Genomic DNA, 5,395 nt, shown 5'->3' with positions numbered 1-5,395 from the left:
TTCTATTGACTCTCCCATTATTTTTGTGAATAAATACGAAAAAGCAGCGATTGTAAATAGCTGGTCAGAAAATCACAAAATATCTTATTTAGCTAATTTTTTGGAAGGTCCAGCCCATACATGGTTTGGTAATTATATTAGTGAGCCAGAAAATCAGATGAAAACATGGCTACTACTTTCGACTTCTCAAGCAATATTTTATACATTTCCAGAAACTGTTGGAAATAAGGGAAGTGATTCGGTCAGTTCCTTGCTTCATCACTTTGTATTCAACTATCTCAACGAAGAAGTTCAACATTTAGAAATATTTTGCGACTCGTGTGGGGGGCAAAATAAGAACTATACTGTGTTCCGACTTCTTCACTATATAGTCCACGTTGAAAAGAGGCTACAATCGATAAAACTTACTTTTCCAATAAGAGGGCATTCCTATTTGGAGTGCGACAAAGACTTTGGTTTGATTAATCAAAAGAGCCGAGCTGAAGTACCGGAAGATTGGATTAAAGTATTCAAATCAGCTAGAGTTAAACCAATGCCCTTTGAAGTGGTTGAAGTGTAACAAAGCAATTTTAAGAACTGGACGTTCTTTTTTAACTCTTACCGAGGTAGTGGTTTAAAATTTATACCACGATAAATACAACCCAACCGAGTTAGTGGTCTTATTTATGGACCACCTATTCAAACTCATTTTGCAAGTAGAGCAGCCGCTCAATATTTAAACCGAGCGGTGGTTAGGCGTTACTTTCGTATAGTAAAGCGTAAGAGTGAATATGAGATAATTTTTTGTCACTTTGCTCTCTTTGGCGCCAGTGTTTTGTTTACTTCTGCACTGTTAGCACGTGTTTCACATGGTCGACGTTGTTTATATAAAATAACGTATTTTTTCTCATTATATTTATGTCAATTCGACTTAGTACTTGGAAATAAGTAAGTATAACAAGATATTTTGTTGATTCACTTTTTTGTTTTATCGGATTTCCGTTAAAACTGGTGGTTCTTATTTTGAACCACCGCGTCAGTTGCCAAATTTAATTCAGACTATTTCAGCTGCGAGCGGAAACCGATATATCATGGAAAACGGATATCTTCCATTCCATTTAGTTGGGATGACCCGACAAGAACTAGAAGAGAGATTGAAAATTTTGATGCAGAGTCAATTCCATCAGGAGACGAGTCCATTGATGAGGATGCTAACCTTGAAGGCCAACTTGATGGAGAACAAATTCCAGATGGTGAACAAGACATTAGCATTGTTATGTCCGACGGTGAAAGTGAAAGTGATTCAGAAAACGAACCCTTATCTATTTTACAACAAAGGCTAAAAGGTAATACTGTTGAATGCGATTCTCAAGAATTTTCTCCAGATTGGGGAAAACATGTACGTTTTGATAGTCCTGCAGTGTTCAATGAGAAAACTGGTATTCCAGATCAAATCCTTTCATCAAATCCGAGCCCTATGTCACTTTTTAGTTTATTTTTTGACAAAAATCTTATTGAAAAACTGGTATTTGAGACAAACTTATATGCACAACAGGAACAAATCCAAACCGGTAAACCCTTTTCCAAAACCACATTCAACGAAATGTCCGCATTCTTAGGCATAAATTTGCTAATAGGAATCAAACGAATGCCAAGTTATAAAGACTATTGGTCCAGCTCACCAGACCTTCATGACAGCTACATAAGTTCGCTGATGAGTCAGAAAAGATTTGGGTGGCTTTTAGGACACTTCCACATTAACGACAACTCACTTATGGCTAATCGTAATTCTCCCGATTTTGACCGACTTTATAAAGTTCGTCCAGTTTTAGATCATTTAGGAAAGGCCTTTGCAAAGTCTCTACTACCAAGCGAGGTCCTGGCTCTTGACGAGAGTATGATCAAATTTAAAGGCAGAAGTACTCTCAAGCAATACATGCCCAAAAAACCTATAAAGAGGTTATAAGGTGTGGATGCTTTGCGACAAATCAGGATATTGTCTAAAGTTTGATATCTATACAGGCAAGTCAAGCGTTCAAACCGCAGAAAAGGGCCTAGCTTTCAGAGTGGTAACCAATCTTACAAAGGGTTTCGAGGGAAAAAACCACAAACTTTTTTTTGCCAATTATTTCACAACCGTAGAGCTTATGCACAGTTTGAAACAAAGAAACATACCAGGTGTCCAAGAGCACCCTGGACATAGGAGATTAACATGGGAAAACGGTTTTGATTTTTTTGCGCCTGTACGGTTGATTTGATGGAAAAATCGTAATAATGAAAGTTGTAGTACCTATCACGGACTAGTTTTCTGTATTTTTTTCAGATCTCTAACTTGAGCCCTTTCGTCGTAAAACACGAACAAAAATGAGAAAATTTAAACTTTTGGCCTGCACTGTATAGGCGGTTCTCGGGCAACGGGTAAACAGATCATTGTTGCTGGTACGGTTGCTCGACAACCGCCTATACAGTGCAGGTAAAAAGTTTAAATTTTCTCATTTTTGTTCGTGTTTTACGACGAAAGGGCTCAAGTTACAGATCTGAAAAAAATACAGAAAACTAGTCCGTGATAGGTACTACCACTTTCATTAATACGATTTTTCCATCAAATCAACCGTACAGGCGCAAAAAAATCAAAACCGTTTTCCCATGTTAATCTCCTATGTCCAGGGTGCTCTTGGACACCTGGTATATTCTGTAGGTACAATAAACCCAAATAGAAAACATGTTCCTTCTTTCAAAAGTGATAAAGAGCTTCGAAGAGGCGATTTTGACTGGTACACAAGCAACAAAAACATTTTGGCTCTAAAATGAAAGGACAAAAGAGCTGTACATTTATTGTCAACTTATCACAACCCAGAAGACTGCACTGAAGTAAACCGGCGTAATAAAGATGGCAGTGTTATTACAATACAATGTCCAATGGCATTGCGAGAGTATAATAGCAATATGAACGGTGTTGATAAATTCGATCAGCTACTTTCAAATTATAAAATTAATCGTCAGAGTAATAAGTGGTGGCACCGAATATTTTTCTATTTCTTGGACGCCTCTGTTGTAAATGCCTACTGTCTTTATAAAATGTTACCACTTGATAATAAAGCTTCGGCGAAAGACTTTAGACGGAATATTATAGATGGATTAGTTGCACATACTTTGGTGTCACTTCATTCAAGAAGAAAAAATATTGGTCCTGCTATCCAAATTAAGAAGTCCAAACCCTTTGTTCCGGATGAGATACGACTATGTTCAGTTGCTCATCAACCAGTCAGAAGTTCCAGAAGACGGTGTGGATTATGCAGTTCGAAAGCCAAGCCTGTCCGTACTGACTGGCAATGCTCAACCTGTCAAGTTCCACTTTGTTTAGGTAAAGAAAAACAGTGTTTTCAAATTTTTCATAATGTTAATGGTAATTAATAAGAATAACAAATAAGCAAGACCTATTTTTTCATTAAAGAGCAAATACAATATTTTTGTTTTTTTTGTTCAACCGTCGCGGTGGACTAAAATATGAACGACCTAAATTTGAAAAAATTACAATGTGTGTTTCAAAAAATGCATCAATTAACCTAACCTAACCTAACCTAACCTAACCTAACCTAACCTAACCTAACCTAACCTAACCTAACCTAACCTAATATATCATAATGTTTCTTCTGATTTGTAGAAGAAAAGTTGTTGCTCCAGTTAGTATATATTTTTGGTTTATTTTCTGCGCCGGTAAGAGAGAGGTACAGAAGAAAATGTCCCTTTCCAACTCGACCGATTCGAGAACTAAAAATAGTTAGAGCATCCTCGCCTAATTTACTACAGGACGACATATAATGGGATGTGGGAATCCAGCCCTGTAACAAACCCAAAATTTAAACCTACTCAAAAGTGCAGAAACGGAGAATTTGAACTGCCCGATTATTTATACAATGGTACGTAAGTTTTCTACTGATAATATTACAATGGTATAATCATAATTTATTTAAGAATTTTAGAGCATTTACCAATAAGTCACATTAAGTGGAAAAATCTGCAAGATTTGAAAAAATTTTGTGGGCCCGAGGCGCAGAATTATTTTTCCAATATTCCACATTCAATAAATTAAAATACCTGAAGCCTCTCTGACTCGAAATTAGTTTATAGTATCATGCAGGGTAAGTTTTCTATTTAAAAACAAAAAAAAATAATAAAAAATCCTGTTTTTTAATAGATGAAGCATGCAAGTATTTTGCTGAAAACACCATTACTTGAGTGTTCACTTAATGACATGGCGCCTTCTTAGAATGTCGCGCATGGACATGGCGCGTTTTTCCATTTTTTTTATGACGTCAAGTGAAAGAATGTTGTTTTTGTAAACCACGCTACATGCTACATTAAAATCTACCTAATAGGTGCTACTACAAATGCTGAGTCGTCATTTCTACCCTAGTTCAAAAATCTAGTTAAAATTTAAACAAGACTGTAAGGAATTAAAACCTTTAAACTGGTTTTTCTCGAAATCGATTTTTTTGACAAAGCGCCTTTTTCCCCTGTGGTCTTCATATGTAAACCTACTAACCATTTATTATAATGTCTTCGTATGTACACATGTAACTTTAAAATTTGTATTAGGCTAAACGATATATTTTTATTTTTGTTAAAAATTTAGCGAAATATTAAGCGCACGAGGCATGCAAGGTCGCACCAGGATGCACCTAGTGCATCGTATCGTCGATGAGTCACCACCACCTGCTTTACAGAAATATGAAAAACAGGCGAGGAACAATAACAAACTACGTCAGCCGATCAATCGGGTATAAAATACGCCGATTTCAGCAGTATTGGATGAGTGTGAACCAATCGACAGTAGTGCGACAAGTCCTTAGCTTATGTATTCATGTAAGTACAATTAGTAAGAGAAATACCTAATAAGTTGAATTATTAACTTTTAGTGTGTTGGATTATGGCTGTATTATACGGATACACTTATAAATGTTTGGTCAATAGACTTAAGTGTTTAATAGAAAACTCGATAGTGTTTGATTCCATCCTTAAAACTGAGATCCCGGCGCGACGTTTAACGTCGTGAGTCAGTTTAATTGATGAACCCAGAAGGGCTCATAAATTAAACGTGAAAATATGAATTGCGATGTGTGTTGTAAAGCTACAAACGCTTATAATATAATTTTTTCTTGTTATTGGGAGAAGAAAACCAAAATAATAACGACAGCGCCTTAGAAGACGAAATAGGACAAGATGTCGTAAGTGAGACGTATAGCTGTTGCACTAATAATCCAAATATTGACGTGACATTAAGAATAAAGGAAGTGAATGATTTCTATGAAGCTCCAGTTGACAAGCGTGTCCAAAATATTACTGGAGTTGTTAATCAACGCGATAAGGATTGGTGGTTATGGAATCATGCTGTACGACACCATGAATCAATAGT

General features: G+C 36.2%; 1 long non-coding RNA gene across 1 annotated transcript; it reads left to right on the top strand.

The window, feature by feature from the left end:
- The first annotated feature begins 3,557 nt into the window (after window positions 1-3,557).
- On the top strand, window positions 3,558-4,371 carry LOC145739372 (uncharacterized). Its single transcript, XR_014181006.1, has 2 exons — window positions 3,558-4,121; window positions 4,178-4,371. It is a non-coding gene; the product is annotated as an uncharacterized LOC145739372 (long non-coding RNA).
- The last annotated feature ends 1,024 nt before the right edge of the window (window positions 4,372-5,395 follow it).

The sequence above is a fragment of the Ips typographus genome, unplaced genomic scaffold (assembly GCF_016097725.1).
Source record: "Ips typographus isolate SLU unplaced genomic scaffold, UJ_Ityp_2.0 IpsContig109, whole genome shotgun sequence".
NCBI lineage: Eukaryota > Metazoa > Arthropoda > Insecta > Coleoptera > Curculionidae > Ips > Ips typographus.
This window is presented reverse-complemented; position numbering and strand designations above follow the sequence as displayed.